This window comes from Sphaerodactylus townsendi, linkage group LG08 (assembly GCF_021028975.2).
Source record: "Sphaerodactylus townsendi isolate TG3544 linkage group LG08, MPM_Stown_v2.3, whole genome shotgun sequence".
Lineage (NCBI taxonomy): Eukaryota > Metazoa > Chordata > Lepidosauria > Squamata > Sphaerodactylidae > Sphaerodactylus > Sphaerodactylus townsendi.
Genome location: NC_059432.1, coordinates 85,368,021 through 85,387,662, shown reverse-complemented (window position 1 = coordinate 85,387,662; position 19,642 = coordinate 85,368,021). Strand labels below are relative to the sequence as shown.

The 19,642-nt window shown below is 44.5% G+C and overlaps 1 long non-coding RNA gene across 1 annotated transcript in view; it reads right to left on the bottom strand.

Annotated features, from left to right (window-relative positions):
* LOC125438270 overlaps positions 1-19,273 on the bottom strand; it is a 109,424-nt gene extending 90,151 nt beyond the window's left edge. Inside the window, exon 1 of the long non-coding RNA XR_007245324.1 lies at positions 19,066-19,273. This is a non-coding gene — a long non-coding RNA (uncharacterized LOC125438270). The remainder of the gene's footprint in view (positions 1-19,065) is intronic.
* Between the last annotated feature and the right edge of the window lie 369 nt (positions 19,274-19,642).

Below are 19,642 nucleotides of genomic sequence, written 5' to 3'. Positions count from 1 at the left end.
AGCCTTCCTTTCTGGTTCACATTGGAAAGATAGGTGGTTATCTTGCCTATGAACTGGATTATTCCCACTACCCTTTCCCTCCCCTCCTTTTTCATTCTCTTACTATATTAAAACCCTATGGCATGAATTAAAATTGTATTTGCCTCCATTCTATACAGTATGGTCACTCAGCTAATAATGGTCTCTCTCAAGTTAAATTTTCTTCAGGTGTCCCTGCCTATGAGTCAGTTTACACAATATGCTATCTTAGCTGGCAAGCAGCTATGGAATTCTGAGTCTGGACTATTCCGCTTCAGGTTATAAGCCAGGAGTTGTTGTTTTGAAGGTTCGCCCACATAAAATGCTCTCTCAGTGTAATACACCAGAATATCAAATAGAGGGATTTGTGAAATTTTGCTGCTAGAGATGAGCACAAACCCTTCCTCTTTTGTTGTTTCTGATATGTGTGTGAATGGTTTCCATTCTTTATTTCTAGCTACTGATTTTGTAGATTTCTTTTTATACATATTGTATGAAAAGATATATATTCAATATATGTCCTACCTGCATAATATACGTATCACGTATAATGTTAACTTATTTAAGCATAATTAATGTCAAAAATGTACATTTATGGGGAAAATTCAATGCAAAGTAACAGAAAATGGTGCAGAATTTTTTTTAAAAAATTATATGTTTAGATAACACAGGGGAGAAAGGAAAAGAATTTGAAAGATAAAATCATCCCTATTTCTACATCATCCCTATTTGTTGCCTGATGTTATTTGTCTACTAAGGATTCATCGGGACAATGATATGAGGACCACCCATACTGATAAAATTAGAAGTGAATCATATTTATATGCGTAAATAAAAAAATTATATATATATTTTCAATGTATTGATTTGAGTTGAGCCTGTCTAACATACCCATTTCACAGGCTTGAATCCTAGTGTGCCATAGAAGTGACTGGGTGACCTTGGATCAGTCACACATTCTCAACCTGACCTACCTCACATGGTTGTTGTAAGCTTACAATGGAAGACAGGAGAAGGATGTAAGCTGCTTTGGGTCTCCATTGGGAAGGAAGGTGGGACTGAAATATAAATGAAGCAAATAAATGTTAACTGAAGGTAGGGCGCAAAGGGAAGGTAGATTGACTGGTGAGTAGAAAGGAGAGAGGGAAGGTGGAAAATGGGAGGGGACTACAGGGCTGCCAGGAGAAGAGAAAGAGAAAATAGTGAAGAAACACAGGGGGAAATAAAATGTCACATGCACATCCTTACAGTTCCCCACTTATTTAGTCTATTCAAGACATGGGAAAGCAGATTACACTGAGGAGTATGTGATAATTTCTTTAAAAGGAACTCAGTTCTAACCCTGTGTTCCTCATGAACCTACTGGATTTAAGTTCAAGTTTTATTAAGCCTGAACAAGTCCAGTAAGGCTTACTCCCAGGTAAATTTGCACCAAACTGCAGGTTTACTTTGAAGAAGACTCCACCAAACCCAAATATGGCCCACTGCTTAAGCTTGAAGTATTGGATGATGTGTCTTTCACTGCTTTGTAAGATAGATTTTATCTGACTTCACAGAGGATTCACTCAGCTGCAAGATTATGAACCAAACCCAGGCGTGCAGGAATTGCTGTTGCATCATTGCTGGTCATGACATAGCAACATAGCTGCTACTTAATTGTATTCTATACTAGAGCAGTAAATAAAAGTTAAATGCCCTTTCAGTGAATATCAAGAGGCAGAAATGCAACTGCTTGAACAAAATGTCATTTCCAATTTATTTTCGTGTAATAGGATTGCAAGTGCCCAATTTGTAGGCTCAGTGCACAACAGCAATCAGGTCAGAACCTGAAAATGGGTGATCATATTAGCTCCATTTCCAGGTGACCTTGTAAAAATGTCTCGTAACTTAACACATGTTCTACCATGCAAGAAGAATTCGCCTGCCAAATGACTGGACTCAATTGAGGTTTATGTAAAAATGATTCGCCGATGGCACCTGAAATGGTAGCTATCACTAGCTTTCCCTTTCAATCTGCTTCTGTGGTTTTAGAAGGGTAGGAGGGGGCTGTATTAATAATAAAACATACATAGTAAAGTTTCATGCTCTCTGAAAAATTTATGTGGACTAGAGTCAAAAACCTCCAGTGTAAGTGGCTAAAGTGATGATGAATAATTCCCCAAAAGTACAGTATTTGGGTATCAACATCCTAATCGTGAGGAGACTGAGCCAGTTATGTTTGTTTTAGAACTTTAGTTACAGTCCATATAAAATTTTCCATCCATTCCTCAAACTAGATTTTTCAGCAGGAATACAAATAAACTGAACATAAAAGTTGATTTGTAAACTTCGAACACTTGCTAAGCAGCGAAGACAGTGGTCACAATTAAGTGTAGATTTAGGCACACAGAAGTATTTGTTTTAGTGGTCTGTGCAGGCCCAGTGCTCGTTGTTTAAAGCCAAAATTAAAAAGCTCAAATTCATGCTCATCTTTTGAAACCTGTTCTATAGCTTTGCATAAATTGTTTTTCTTTGGCACTTCTTTACATAATTATTATGAGGCTCATTTTGAGCTTATATGAATGCTTTCTTGAGAGTAAATCCCATTTCAACTCAGTTGTGCTTACTTGCAAGGACACATGCATGGAATTAGGTTGAGCATAGCTGAATACCTGACTGATAGAATTATAGCTAAGGTGGACTCTCTAACTGGCCCTTTTTATCACAATTGTACTCTGATGAGCAGAGTACACAGAGTGCCTCAAGCACTTTGTCTTAGCAACACTCCTGTGAAGTAAGTTAGGCAAAGAGAGAAAGAGAAAATAGTACAAGCTTACTCGATGAGCTGCAGGACTGAGAGGGGATTTAAACCCAGGCCCAGTCAGTGCCCTATGCTTGCTTAGCAGAAGGAAGATATGTAAGAAATAAAGTTCATTTTTGATATGCTGTGAACACAGCAATTGCACTGAAGTCCATAGCAACCCCATGAGTGTTGACAATACCCTCCAAACAACCCTAGAGGAAACAGCCAACTGGGGCATGATGGTTTAGTTGAATTCTTCTTCCTCTTTTTGGCTAGCAACAGCCCAGCCAAAGGCATATGAGTAGAATCTATTGCCTACATGTATTCAAAAGCACTCCTCTGCATTCCCAGGTAGGCATATAACTGACAGATGCAGCACAGGTCATAAGGCTCCCCAGGAAGGCCTGGAGGCCAAACCAGTCACGTTACCAGGACAGAGAGGACTATAGAGGAAGACACAGCACAGTGGGAAAGCGCTGTGAAAATGCACAGGTATATCATATCCAGGGTTCTTCATTCAAATCCTGCATAGAGCTAGCTGTTAGCCCAGGGAGGGCATCAAAGACACAGCTGGGGTTTTGCAGTTTCAAACACAACCACTTGAGATGTCACTCATGCTGATTAGCTTGTCCATATGCCATTCATTTTGGTTGTCATTTCCCCCTGTACCATCCCTCTACTGCATGAAGTAAATTCATTACCACCACACACTCCTACTCACCCCATAAATTCTTGTGCTCTCTCCCTTTCCACTCCACCCCCATTATGTTGACTGCATGACCTAGTAGGTATCATCAGTGCTCATGGGCAACCTGAGTAGCCCTCCCCACCTCTTGCTTGAGCACAATTATGTCAGCCATGGGAAAGGGAGGCATTTAGCTCCCTCCCAGTATGAATCCCATGTCAATGACAGCTGAGGTCAGTCAGGAGCTGATAGTGGAAAGTGATCCCTGTCCTCCAAACCCCAGTCAAAGTCAGATGTCACAGAGAGACAATCTGTACAATTCTTGAATGGCAAGCACAGAGTTCCAAAGCAAAGCAGATGAACAGGGTTGTCAACTTAGCTTCCGGACTGTCTTCAAGGGTAGCCTCATTAACAGTACATTACAGTAATCTAATAGAGAGGTTACCAGAGTGTTACACTGTGGCCAGGTCCCCTTTTTTCCAAAAACAGACAGAGCTGGTGAACCAGATGGAGCTGCTGGAAAGTCTTTGTGGCCACCATCATCAGCTGAAGCTCAAAGGACAGTGATGAACCCAGGAGCACTCCCAGATCTTGCACTCAGTCCTTCTGGGGCAATACAATCACATCCAGAACCAAGTGCCCCATGATCTCGTGGACTCAACAGCCTGGAAAAGAGAACCTCCATCTTTTCTGGATTCAGCCTCAGTTTGCTGGTCCTCATCCAGCACATAATTGTTTCCAGGCAGTAGTCCAGCACACAGGATGCCTCTTCTGACTCTGGTGAAATGGAGAGATAGAACTGGGTGTCATCTGCATATTGATGATTCTTGACTCAAAATCTCCTGATAACCTCCCTCAGCAACATCATATGGACGTTGAACAGTGTAGGGGATAGGACCTAGCCCTGGGGAGCCCCACAAGAGATTTCCCAGGACTGCAAGCACAAATCACACAACTCTGCCTTCTGGAACTGGCCCTGAAGCTAGAAGGAGCAGTGGCATAGTGCCCACAGAGCAGGGGAGCATGACGCTCCGAGCAGAGCAGCGACGGAGGCGTGGCAGGGCTGTCGAGGGGGCATGGTGGGGGCATGGCAGGGCATTCTGTGGGTGTTCCGGGGGTGTTCTGGGGGCATTCCAGGGCAGGGCGAGGCGGGATGGGAGGGCAACACTGCGGCAGGGGTGCAGGGCACACGCTTGCCTCGAGCGTGGTTTCCCCTCACTCCACCTATGAGGAGGAGAATCACTGTAATGCAGTGCCCCACAAACCCATTCCTGGAGCTGGTCCAGAAGAATATCATGGTTTATGGTATCAAAAGTCACTGCAAAATCCAGGAGAATCAACAGGGCAGTATTCCCCCTGCATCTTTCCCAATAAAGGTCATTTGTTAGGGAGACCAAGGCCATTTCCATGCTGTAACCACACTCTAAACCAGATTGACATAAATCCAGAAAATCAGTTTCTTCCAAGTTGAGCTGCCAGTACTGTCTCCAGGACCTTTTCCAAAAATGGGATATTGGCCACTGGGCGATAATTGCTCAGCACGATAGGATCCAAAGAGGCACAAACCACCATCTCTTTCATATATGCTGGCACTACCCCTCCATCAAGGAGGCATTTACCACCTCCTGAACTCACTGGGCTAACCCACCAACCCAACTAGTTTTTATCAGCCAGGATGGACAAGAGTTGAGGGGATTAGTAGTTGGTCACATCCCTGCAAGCAATTTGTCCATGTTCTTGGACCTCAAGAACTGTAACTGATCCAATAAAACCAAAACATATGGTGCTCTGGACACTTCCATAGGATACTGTTCAATAGTGGAATCCAGTCCCATGTGGATCTGAACAACTTTATCTTGAAAGTGAGAGGCAAAATCATCATAGCAGATACCCCAGTGTACCCCAGCTCTACATGCAGAGGACACCAAGCTGTTAACCACCCTAAATAACTCTCCTGGACAGCTCCTTGCAGACACAATGTGGGTAGAGAAATACACCTGTTTCACCGCAGCTGTCACTTGGTAGCCCCAATAATGGGTTCTTACCAGTGTCCCATCAGAACTGCACCATAATTTCCACCACCTGCGCTCAAGTCGTCATCCCTCCTGCTTCGTTGTCCTCAGATCCCCAGAATTTCATGGGGCCTAAAGAGCTCCACCAGCGGGGTAAGGGCTTTCAGAAGCAATCATATCTACAGCCCTCCTGATCTCACCATTCGAAAGGGAGACCACAACCTTGACAGGAACACTGGCCATGTCACCAGGAAAATCCCTTAGAGCCCTCAGAAATGGGATTCCATCCTCCTCCAGGGATGGATCATCTTAATCGATCCCCCATCCCTGCAGTGTGGGTGACATCTGAAGTCCAAATTTCCCCAGGTCATGATCCCTCCATAACAAAGGACAGATCTTTGAGTCTTCCAACCAATTGATCATTTCTAACCCACCCCATGGCAAAGACCAGGTTGTGACCATGTCCAGCTGAATGTGCTGAGCCAGAAACAAACTGAGACAGTTCCATGGTTGCCATTAGGTCACAAACAGGACCATCAGAGACATCCTCAATATGGAGATTGAAATTCCCCAGAACCACTGTACTGGAAACTCCGACACCACCTCTGAGACTGCCTCCCCCACCTCAGGCAGGAAGGCAGCCAGGCAACAGATTGAGTGGTATACCACTAAGTCCCCAGATTACTCACCACCTCAAACCATGCTACCTGGCAGGCAGGCTCCCGCTCAAAAGGAGGATGCTGGGAACCACGCTCCTGTCTCCCACTCAGGACTACAGTCTGCTTTCCCAGGGCTATCCTCTCACTTTAGCCCTGGCATCACCAGCACCAACCAGCATTGCCCAGCCTCAGTGATGAGGGGGGCAGATAAAGGGGTCTTCCTCTGTACCCAGCTGCTGGCCAAAAACACTCCTCCCACCTCAGGTTTAACCATGAAACCACCTGCACCACCCTACCTCACACAAATCAATTAAAAATAGGGGCCCACCTTATTCCCCCCAGCAGTTTCTTCAACTTCTCACCCCGCCCACATACACACACCTTTATAGGTTCTGATGTGGTGATGTTCACATGGAGAGGGACATAGTGTAGTCAGTCATACAACCAGTATTTTCCCTTCCCTTGTCGGGATTTACATCGGAACTGTAAGACAATGAGCAACATAAATATTTGACCAGCACCAGCCAACTATAGAGTGGAGTGGATGGGAGAAACCTAGCACTGTAGATATCTTCTCTTAATTCCCTGCTTGCAGGGGTGGTCACCCCAGCATGACATCATACCGATCATCCCAGGAAACATTATCAGTGCCACTGTGTCTGGAGTGGTAACTCACCCCTTTCTGCACTGTGCATGCTTATGGCTACCAGCTGTTTTGCTTGAATAACTTCTCCTGCCCCACAGAAAGTGGTAAAGCTAGAGAAGAAGAGAGACCTGATCCAAGAAACAGAGGCCAGAAGACAGAGAGGAGGCAGAACTGTGGGGGAGCTTGAAATGTTCGTTTGTTCTGATAATGACAAGAATCTTGTTACAAGACCTGAAACAGAATGCAAGATGGGTGTGAACAATGGGAGTGGTGAACGATATTGGCAGCAGAATTTTGGACAGAGGCACAAGAATTGAATTGCAACAGAGCACTACTGAAGGGAAAAAGATGGGAATGCTTGGCAGCAGAAATCAATAACAAGCTATCATAATTGACTATTCATGTGTATTTTTTAATTTTAAAAATGCTAACCACATTGCATATTTCAGGCATGGTATATTGGGATTTTGCAAGTGTCTGTCACAACTCAGTTATAAAAGGGTTAACTGTTTGTATGGAATCAAGTTGCTGAAGTCAGTGTTTATGACTTGATCTATTGATTAGCTATTGCTCAACCAGAGAGCCATTGCTTACATGTTAGAGAGCATGTACATCTGAAGTTGTAAAGTTAACTCTGTTTGGGATGTTGTGTGGTTTCCTGGCTGTATGGCCGTGTTCTAGTAGCATTTTCCCCTGACATTTTGCCTGCATCTGTGGAATCCTCTGAAGATGCCAGCCACAGATGCAGGCAAAACGTCAGGAGAAAATGCTACTAGAACACGGCCATACAGCCCAGAAACCACACAACATCCCAGTGATTCCGGCCGTGAAAGCCTTTGACAATACATTTAACTCTGTTTCTTTGTTTGAGCAGACACGACACCACCACCACCACCACCACGACCATGAGCACAAGACAGCAGATAGGTACCAAAATGTAACCAACGTACAGTAATGTCATACAGTAGCAGGAAAGAAAGGATTTCTTATTTTATCTCCATGTAAACCTCCCTTTATAGTTAGTAAACTCATATATAAAAAGCAACTGAGAATCTGTCTCTTCTATTCTACTCTGCTAATATATATATACCCAAATGGTAAGGCAAAATATAAATTTAAACGAACAACATGAATAAGTAAATGCAGTTTTCCCAATCCTGAGCATGTTTGTTTGAATCAAATCAAATCAGTCTTTATTACAGTCATAAACATGGTGTGTTTATTTGGAAACAAATGCCACTGATTTTAACAGACTTCCAAAATTATTATTTGGCTTGTAAATATTATTATTATTTGCCTTGTAAGCATCTGTGAACCATGAGCAAAGGTACATGTTTGCTGGAAAAATAATAATAAATAAAACCCTAAATCAAATCTTTGGCCTGGGAAAGGTCACTATTCCTTGAGCTCTGCCAAAGCCTCTAGAATTAGGGATAATCATAACTTATTTTACAAGGTTGTTAGGTGATGATTGAGATAAGGATCATAAACCTCTTTCAGTATTAGGAAAGACCACTAAATGGGTAATAACAGTACTCCTTCTTGCCAGCCCAGCCTCCTTAAGACTCATGTCAATGCATGGTATTTGGTAGATTTTGAAAGGATTCCAAACCGGCATACACTTTAATGCTTAAATCCCTGAAAAGCTCAATGATTCATAGAAGCACCAGCTAACAAATTTGTTATGGGCAACACAATCTTATTGGTACGGTCCACATAATCTTTAGGGCTGTTCGCTTGTACTAGCGAAATATACGATCATTTAGTTGTATGACAGCATCTGCTATGATTTACAGCTTTGCCTTTTCATACTCACAAACATTTAGCTCCTTTTCACAAGAAAAGATGAATGAGCCTTTATTAACCAATAATAGGTTGGAGCCAACCAGCTTCTTTAGCTCAGTCTTGCCCAGTTCTCCTAACTACAGCCTCCATTCCACATGGCTTTGTCAGTGCAGGTCCCACAATCCCCAGCACAGCCTTTTGGATGGTCCTCCTCCCTGTTTTGCCTGCTGAAAAACAGGGTGCATCCAACTGCCTATAAATCAACTCTTTCACTTTTGACGGAAAGAAAGCAGCATGGTATAGCCCATTCTTATTGGATCTTGGAAGTGAAGCAGGGCTGGTGCTTGGAAGGGAGACCACCAAGGAAGGCTCTGCAGAGGAATGCAGTGGCAAACCACCCCTTCTTTTCACTTGCCATCAAAGCCCCTTCCTGGGGTCTTCCTAGGGTCACTGTAGGTCAACTTTGACTTGAATGCACTGTGCAAGCACATTTCTGATACTAGTATTTATTAGGATCAAGTCCAGGAAAAGCAGTGTGAATTCTAGCTATTCCAAACAAACAATTCCCTTGAGGGGTCCATTTTAGCAAGCATCAGGACTTAAATTGTGGATTTTGAAATTTAATATTTAGTTTTCAAGTTGCTTTTTAAGGATGGAAATAATTCTCATATTCTTAAAAGTGCTAGTATGTTTAAATGCCTGTTAACATTTCCTTGCCTGCAGCTTTTTACATTTCCTTGCCTGCAGCTTTTTACAAATTACATTGGGATAATTTACGTTATACAATAGATGTAATATATAACAACAAGAATGCTATGAAATAAAAGCCAACAAATGTTCAATTTAACAATTCCACGGCAAGCTGAATATTCTATATCTCATCAGGATTTTCACATGCGCAGCTATGAGGAGTGGCCTGTGTGATGGCTTTGTGTTCTAAAGGGATCAACTTTTCATAATGTTGCTTCATTCATTTCTATGGTGTTGCTATGTTAGAAACTTTATTTAAGCTTTCTTGTGTTTATTTATTAACATTTCCGTACAGCAGCATAAATGTAGATTATAAAAAGAAAAAGGAAAAAAGTCACTGGGAAACATACATATTTGCCATTTTTACTTATTAATATTATTCTAGACAACTTGGGACCTACATTCATTATGGAAAGAGCACTTCTATGTAGAACATTCTGTGCAGCAATTGCACATACGGGTATTTTCTTATATATGAACATACAAGGAACTATCATTGGTTAAGAAGCAGCAATAACCTTTGTCTTTCTGTATCTGTTGCTTTGATCTTTCACACCAGTAGTATTTCAGATATTATCACATATTTTTAAAATGAAGCAGGGAGAAAGGCTCTTCTTTGTCTTTACAAAGCATGGGAGCAAAATTTGACAAATTATTGAAGAATAGTACTAGGTTTTAAGATTTTTTTGGGCTCTTGTGTGGTACAGAAAATATAAAAACATAACAATCACAGCACAAACTAAAATAAATATCAAATTATGCTTATAAAGATTTAAGGTGTTTTCAAATTGTATTGACTGAATTCAGTGTGACTTGAATCCATCTTCCATGGGTTCTATGGAGTTATTCTCTATTTCTCCATTTTTCTAATTATCAGCAGTCTGGGATGGGACCACAGTCTTTTTCATAGTTCAGAGGCAAAAGCGTAATTTTCCAAGGATTTGAATTACTGATTCCATGGACATACATGATTTTTTAAAAAATTCACTTCAATGTGTTGATGTTCCATGTTTTTATCTTCTGAATCACAGCACCACCCTGAGTCCATGGGAATAGGCGGGCTGGAAAAAAAATGCTCTATTTGCAACCCAATTAAAATGAAGTACTTTTATTTAAGATGAAATAACCCCATTGAAAGCAATTATGTTGTGGCTCTAGCTGTCAATAAATAAATGAACTGTTTGTATACCAATTGGTTAGAATAGCATGAATGCTGTCAGAATCAGTGCTGGAAAAGCAAATAATTTTCTAGTTAGCTGAGTGAGGCAGCATGGTAGAGTGGTTAAGGTGTTGAACCATCCCCACTCACACTGTGGAAGTCTGCTGAGTGACTTTGGGCCAATCACACTCTATCAGCCCTGACCCTGGCTAGCATTTGGATGGGGAGACCTCCCAGGAATACCAGGGTAATGTGGAGGCAGGTAATGGCAAACCACCTCCAAATGTCTCTTGCCTTGAAAACCCTAGGGGGTTACTATGTCAATTGTGACTTGACAGTAAAAAGAGTGTGTGGGGGGGTGTTAGTTATTACGTTTCAATGGTCCTCCTCTGAGGCCAGGTGTTCACTGTTGGTTACTTTATCTATACCTGGAACAGAGCTGACTCACAGTTCCATAGCACATTTCTACCTGAGTGAATAATGCATCCTAGACCTAGGTCATGAAATATGCTGAAATATTTTAGAGAAACTGAGCTAAGCCTAGAGATACGAAAGTAGTTTGGTTTCTGTCCTCCTTCTGTCCTCCTTCCCATGATTTGTTCTTTTTTATCTGTGCCAAAATAATGAAGTTATGATGGCTGGGTTGTGTTTTGAGATTTTCTGTGTGTGGGTTTGCTTGTTGCATTTTTCATATTACATCTTATCACAGGGACACTCTGTCTCTTTAACAATTGTGAATCCGTGGATGTATGGTTTGTGCCATAGTAGCGTTGGGCTTAGACCCGTTTCCTGGTGGTTTCTTCAGTACACAATGCATAGCAGCTCATCAAATGGGCACTCCACATACCTCAAATCAGTACTGACCTTCATGGCAAATTCTAATGCATGCAGAGCTAAATCACACTTTGACTGATTGAGGAGGTGGGAGGGGGGTCTCGTTCTATTTTTCTTCTTCAAAAGAAATATATGTTCTATCACACCGTCCAAGAGCAGTTAACTTTCTCTTTGAAAAACTGATGAAAAATTTAGTGAGGAGACATGGCATAGAATGTAAGACAGAGGAGAATTTTGGCTTCCCTTAGACACCACTCGCCTTGAAGCCACATGAAATATTGTTTTGAAATTTAAGAGCTACAGTGTATTGGGGCTTTTGAATTTATTTTAGGGTGAAGTAATAATAAGGGTGTTAGAATGACTCTATGGGACATTCCAAAACTTGTTTGTGTACAATCCACGATCGTCAATGAGGTGCTGAGAAAATAGTTTATCAAATCAGGCCATAAAATGGTGTCACATACAGCTGCGCAACATGTTGTCACGGCCTCTTTGTAAATCTTCTGAGATTTACAGTGCCATACACCAGAGCAATGGTATCTAATATTTATATTCTCTCATTATTTTGTTTGCTTTGGAACAAAACCAACAGACTTATCTAAAATCCAGCATGGTGTGTTAGAAATAACAGGGCTTACTTACAGGATTTATTGTCGTACACAAAGCATAGACCCAGCGCTATAGTAATTGCAAGCTACCAAACAGCTGCATGACATTTACTTAAAATACTTATTGAGAGAAATTTGACATGGCCTAGCTGGAACTGGGTGATTTTTTAAAAAAAAGAATCCATACTTTTTATGTTAAAAGTTGAGAAAAATTAGAAATTTGCACAAAGCTATATTATAATCTAGACTGTTTGTCCACCATCTTATCATTCTTGCCCTGGCTCCTGATGGACGATCTCTAAATAAATTCTTTGTTCAGAAAACAAAAGTTTCTGTCTTTCATCATTCATGCTGGGAAGCATCAGTGTTTACCTGCCTTTCATTTTTCCCCCCAACAAATATATCCCAGTGACCTTCAATAAACATGTACTTCCTTTTATTACCACACAGTCTATTTACAAACATCTAAAACTCCACAAGCTGCAAGAATAAATGAAAGGCCAAAGCCCCATAAATATTAGTTACAATATGTTAAAATCCAGTGACTGTATACAGAACATGCAAAAAGCATAATTCTAGATATTTTATATATTCTATAAAGCACCAGTATATATTTTGACAAATACAGTGAAATCATGCAACAGTTAAAGTGATACAGAACTATAGCTCAGTCTGACTAAGAATTTTAAAACATTCATGGTGTTCTGCATATGGATAACACACCAAAATTTTGTAACAAATAGAGGAGAGCAGCATGATGTAAGATGCATTGGGTCCCCATTGGGAACAAAGGTGGAGTATAAATGTGGTAAATAAATACATGAACACCTCCATGACAGAGGATTTTGTAATACATTCCAGGCTACACGTTCCTCCACTTAGTGAGGATCTAATCCTGAGCACATTCCCATACAATTAAATGATATTTATGTTGCTGTGATTTTATTTACTTTCAGGTAAGCGTGCCTAGGACAAAAGACTAGGGAATTTGGCTTCAATCATGTATTAGTTGTATTAGTTCAGTGCACTAATTATTTAAAAGGGACATTAAAAGGACAAGAGATAACTTAAAGAGATATATCCTTGCAAATCACAGGTTTGAAACTTAAAGAGTTATCTCCTTGCAAATCACAGGTTTGAGAATTTAAACCCTTTGCTTGCTGGCTGGACCCTTAACTGTGTTAGATAAGGAATGTTTCCTGGGTAAACTTTCCATTTTGTTTAATTCCCCCCTTCCACACACACCCTGAATATACTGTGATAAAGTCAACAAATTCAGTGTGATGAACACCCTCTAGACAAAACCTAGCAAAATTTAGAAATGTTTACATTTAGTGGGCTTGAATTCTTTACTGGATTGTGGCCCCTTTGGGGATATTAGGGCTTGTTGCTCATAAAAGGTCACAAAAGTGTTTCTTTTTAGAGGCGCGGAATTTGCTGAACATTTTAAATGTTCCAATATATGCAGTTACTGAGAAAGGGAGAGTTTATTGATAACATACGAGATACGAAAGATGATGCCCCCATAAATTTCAGCACTCGCATGGTACACCATTTTGGTTTCAAAACTGAAACTTCTACATACTAAATATTTGTGCCATGGTCTTGTAAGTAAATACTGCTGTTTCACTGGGAATTTTGCAAAATCAAGGAATAGTTGGGCTCTGGATACCATTTGAAAATTTCATACATTATTGTACAATATATGTGGCAATGATCTACACTATATGGCTCTGGGAAATCCAAGAGACCCATCTTAAAAGAAATTTCTATAAAGCAGCATTTAGATATAAAGATACCATTGTAAACACTACCTTTGGTTTGGGGAAAAAAACCTTTTCTGTATTGCAGTTATAGGTGGGGGAAAACATAATATGGTTTTTTTTTAGTATTAATTAACAGCATTAACATTATTCTTTTCTTATTTGGTTTGTGTAGGTGAAACTTGGGCAATAAATCCCAAAGTAACAGTAACAGTTATATAATATATTTGGGGGGGGGGGGAGTAACTGATATTTTGCAAACTAATGAGCAAGCTTCCAAGTTCCCCAGAACTGTTCATCAGGCTGGAAGAAATAAGTAAAATATAAACACAAACACTTCCCCCCCCCCCCCCCAAGAGTCCAACACGTCTGCTGGAAACGTTCTAACAATATTCCAGTCATTTTTATATGCTACCCTTTGGGCAACAGACATAAAGCTTCTTCTGGACCCCATAACACCCTAACATTATGAAAGTAGCCACTGTTATCTCCATACATATATCTCCTGAAAGGTGGACTGTTGAATCCACTGGGGAGGCATGAAAGAAAAGCTGGAGTCGGACGGGTGTACCTTACAGGGGATGATGGTGATTCCCCAAAGTGCTTGGTGTCCTTTGACCCTTTAAGAGCAATAATAATCAAAAGCCGCTCTGCACCTGTAAAACTGTTTGTCGTTCTACCAGCAACGGAAGGTCGGATCTAGTGCCCCCCAAAGCAACAGGAATCTCCCCACTGGCACCAAAGGAAGAGGGAAGAGCGCCGCCGAAGGATCACACCTCCGGTCCATTAGCATGTTAATGCTTTGGACGTTTTCTGCCTCTCGCGGCTCCTGGGCTGCCCAGTCCATCAGCGACTGAAAAATTGGGTGAGGACAGGGAAACCGATGGAAAGCAGCCCGCGAGAGGAGCATGCCAAAAGGCTGGCAAGGGGGGCGAGAATCTAAGTTACAAGTTTAGAGTCGGGCTTTCTGCGCCTCGTGGTTGTCTTCAACATTGCATTGCAGCGATTCCAGGGCAAAACGAGCTCCTTCAACTTCTGGATTTCATTAGTGCGGTTCCCAAATATTTTGAGCTACTGGGCAGAAATGGCTCGGGGTAGTAAAGACCCACCGCACCGCACAAGCTGCTCCTACGGTGGAAAGGGAAGCAGGAGAACAAGAAAGCGTCCAGTCCAGTTAATCTCCCCTACCAAAAAAAAAGGGGGGGGAAGCTTTCTACCCCTGTCTTAGTTTCAGCTTGAAGAAGAAAATCCCGCTGAAATCAGTGGGACGCTTGCTAGTGAGAGGTCGGGACGGAGTGTTAGATGATGTTCTTAGTGCGCTCTCTGGAAAACCTGACCCTAACTTCGGACGGGGGAAGAGGAAAGCAAGGTTTCTATGCCCGATGGTGGACTCTCTCGGCCCGAAAATGATCCTTTGGACCGGAGCCCAGCCTTACAGGGACGGCGTAGTTCAGCCTTGCAACTGGCGGACTAAAAGCAGAGATAAAAGGGGCTGTCAGTCAACAGCCATCCCGGCACACGCAAATGTGGCGGCGTTTCGTTTTCCAGAAACTGTGGATTCAAAAGTGGAGGGGAGGCGAGGGGGTGGAGGAGAATGCAACCATGATTAATTAACTAAATGTTCTGGAGATACAAAGAACTAAAAATGACGGACTGCAGGATGCAGATAATACGGAAAGTCTTTTCAAACCGCTTTTATGTACAGGCTTGCAGTAATTTTTCAAGGGGGATGAAAACACCAGAACTGATAGCAGTTTGCATTTATTTCCAGCATTAGTTCTGTCGGTTGTCAGCCGAGCGCCCGTTTTGGAGGCTGGGGGTTGTTCTGCAAAGACTATTTTTAAGCCTCCCCTGATCTACCCATTCTAACATTTCAGGGTGTCCCAGATTCCCTTCTTTGTCATTTGGCAAGCTCGGGAGCACGTTTAGATGTCACGGCGGCGGCTGCTTCCCGTGGGGAGGTGAAGGACTCCGTCCATCTCCTCTCAAAGTCCCAGGATCTCTTTGGACTGAGCGTTAAGGGCCCCGAATTCGTCTGGGAATGTAGCGGGCGGGCTCGGAACCGCTGGATTTGGACTGCGAGCTTCATAAAAGAAGCAGCGGGACTGATCCTCTCGGGCCACGGTAGAGTCAAACCGAAGTGTTGGCTTTCAAAACCGGTTTGCCCCTCAAAAGGCAAAACGAAACGGGGCACTGGGAGAGGGTGCGGGACCCATCTCTGCTGGGGAGGGGCCTCCATGAAGCCCCAGGGGAGTCACTGGCCATGTCCTTTCTGCCTGTGGGTTGACAAATGGGTTTAACTGAACCTTGAGCCACCCTTCCCCAGAAGAAAAGGTCCTCCTTTCCCAACTGGACTATAGACTATAGGGGCTTTCATTCCCCCGGGCATCCTATGCTCAGGTCCCAGCCGTTCCTCGGCTAGGTTGGGAGAACTGAACTCGCTCGCGAAATAGCTCCGCGGACACCCTTAACCTTTCCTGGGTCTTCCACACTTTCCTTCAACACGTGGGTCATGAACAGGTCAGCCGGGCTGCAGCCCCAAAGGAAACGCCGCACCTACGTCTGTAGCTCCCAAGGCCAGACCGGCTTCAAATGGACCTGGCTCTTGTATTTGACGACCTGCCTGCCCTTAACACCTCTTCACTTGTACCCGCATCCCTGGATTTCACTGGAATGTACTTCTATGTAAACTACATGTACGGTCATGGTGTTTGGGGTTCACTCTAAAATGGAGGCAGCAAAGGAGGCCTTGTTAGGCTTTTATTGAGGTACATAAGTGTAGGAATAGCAGGGTCGCTCTACAGGGGAAGGCAATGGTAAACCACTCCTGCAACCCTACAGGGTCGCCATAAATCGCCTCAGACTTGACGCATCTTACACGCACACTAATATTCGTGTGGACATCATAGGAAAGCCGACTCAGCCACCTTACCAGTGGTTAGCAAAGGCTGGCTGTGATCCTAAACGCACTTACTAGTGAGTAAGTCCGCACTTACAAGTGAGTGGATCCCATCGCTTAGTCGCACACTGTCTGGTGTTTTAGCAGAGCTTGACTTTTAACTGCGAACTAGGAAAGAAGAGCCCCGAGGTTGGGTGGGTGACTTCTATGAGTGACTTCACTGCCCTGCAGGTAACTTCACTCTTTTGAGTTATCCTGGGTCATTCGTGTCCTGGCGAAATGCTCCAGTCGTCCAGTGGTTGGTGGGCGTAAGTCGCGTTGGTCTCCCTCAAAAGGAATGGGGTCACAAGTCACCGCCTTGGAGGACTGTGTCCAGAGGCCAGGATACCCCTCCCAGCCCTAAAACCTTCCTGACTTCACCTGTCGCGGCGTCTCCCGCGCAAGCAACCCACGGAGAGGTTCAGGCGCACCCCAGCCACTCCGTACCTCTCCTCGATAGACGATGTAGGGTTTGCTTACAGGTATCCGGTCATTTGTGGATGATTCAGAAAACACGCCGGGTTTATGCTCGGGCTTATTTTTCGTTGGCATCAGGTGGAGGCTCCGGCTTCTTAAAACTGCTGGCAAGTAGACTTGGACTGTCCAGCTACTGGATACATCTCCACTCGCCAAGGAAACCAGGGAATGCTTTCTTAAGCCGGTAGAACTTTTTTTTTAAGCCGAACCCCAAGTGGGAGCGACAGAACAGAGGGTTTATCCCGTGGACCTCAGACAAGTGAACAGACCGGGGCGGGGGGAGGGGAGATGTGAAAAGGGGAAAAGGGGGGGGGTTCTGCAGTTACACTGACTCATTCTAACCCTGCGTCCAAACTTTGCCGCTCAGACCCTGGAAAGTGGCAATCTCGACCTCAAATCAATCTGCTTGCTGCCCTGAACTCCCTGCAAAAGAGAGGTGCCGGTTGACAGTACCCACACAGAGAGACTCGATTCTTACCGAGGATTCTAGTACTGTTTAATACTAGCAGTACAATTACTATTGTTGCTGCTCCTATTACTACTAGTAGTAGTAGACAAACTGATATTTACTAACCAGAGGCTCTCAGGTTGCAAGAAAAGAGTCATAGCAGGAAGAGGGGAGATTTGGGGGGTGGGTTGTTCCCCATCCTAATTTTATCCCACGAGTCCACCCGGCGTGTGGGTGAATCAGACCCGAAGCTCTGAAGTCTACGTTTACACCCAGGCACCTCTTCCTTTTTCGTGTTGTTCGTTTTAAGGAACGCTTTTGGGGGTGGGGGGGAGGGATGCCGTGAGTTCCCATTGGCCGGCCTTGCTAAAGTGTCCCCCGCCCCCCCCAACAGGCGCGCGCGCTCACACACACACTTGTTAGCGGCCAGGTTAGGGCTTGCCGGGGCCTGAGCTGTTCCGCGGCCGGAGGAGAACAACGTCAAGGCTCTGGAGAAGCGTCAAGTGCCGTGAACTTGGCGGGGGGGTGGGGGGTCCTGCGGCCGCCGCCGGCGTGTTCCCCCCGAGGGGCTTGTCTTCCCCGCATTGTGACTTCGCGGGCCGGCTGGAGAGGGCATTCCGGCTCTCTTGAACTTTGCTCAACTTCCCGCCCCGGCGGAGGGGCCTTTGCCCTTCTGCCGGGGCGGGGGGGGGGAGGGGAGCCACCTCGACTCCTCCAACTCGGGCGGCCCTCATTTGCAAGGCGTCTCCCACCAAGGCGTGTCAACCAAAGGTCAGCTCGACACAGCAGTTATCTTCACTTTCTCCTTTTAAAAAAAAAGGAGCAAAAGGGGGGGGGGGGAGGCGGGGAAAGCCCGGAGGAGAATTCGAACCAGACCTCGACTTAAATACCTGTTTCCATCACTCCCGAGTTGCAGTTTCAAATCAGGGGGCAATAAAGAGCGACTGCCTGCAGTCCTTAAAATTCCTGGGGACTTTTTAGCTCGGCCAGGGAACTGAGAAGTGAGGGGGGAGGGGGTAATTGTCATCATCATCATCATCATCTAACGTGGGCTGGAGTGGAGGCTGCTAGTCTGACAAGAGCTGGCAGAGGGTTTCAAGAGTTCTTCCATAGCAAAGAGCCCAGCCAGCCAGCGGTCCCTCCTGGCTGACCGCACGATCCGAGAGTCTTGCCGGCAGCTTGCCTGAACTGCAGGCTTGGGGCCTGGGGCCCCAAAGCCGACCTCGGCGCAGCGAACCGGCGAGCCGGTCAGCTCCGGCGATGCCAGCCGCCACCAGGTCCCGTCCGAGTCCATGACCGGCCGCGCTCGGGCTTGTCCCTGCCAAGATTTCAGACGCCGCCGGAGTCGAACTCTGCGCCTTTGGATGCGAAACCACTCGGGGATGGGCAACTCCGCCCGCTCACGAAACCACCCCAACAAAACACTGCCACACTCCCCGCACACTCACACGCGCCAGCTATCCCAGCAATGCCCTTGTGCGATGAAGAACGCATCACTTACCAAGACGGGAGTCTAGATTTTCGGCAAAGGCGGCCGGGAGGTCTGAGAAGGGACTGACTGGAGAAAAGTTGGAAGGGTTGGGGTTTTTGCTTTTTTGGAGGCAGCCCGAGGGCAAGGGAGAGCCCAGAGCTCGCTGGCTCTTTCTGGCCGCCACCGGCGAAACAAAGATCTGGGAGTTCGAGCAAGAACGTGCCAGATCTGTACAGAAAGAGAGCGAGGGAGAGGGAGAGGAGGGGGGGGATTAGAGTCAGGGCCAAATCTCGGTGACACCGTCCCCTCCAACTAGCTCAAAGGGTAACAGCCCAGAGGTAAGAGACGGGGGGGATACTGTGACCCTAACAATAAATATTTTGTAAACAAAACAGCTTTCAGGCGAAGCTGCAGGGGGGCGATGCTGGTGTTTTGTTTACTTTTGTTGGTTTTCCTTTTTTTTCAAAACCACTAATCATCATTTTACTTTTGTTTGGTTTTGCCCCTCCCCCCCGCTCCCCACACACACCCTTTTATGTAGCCGAGCAAAACGAAAGAGATGAGTGTTAAAACAGACTAGGAGGTTCAGACTTGCTCAGCCATGCCA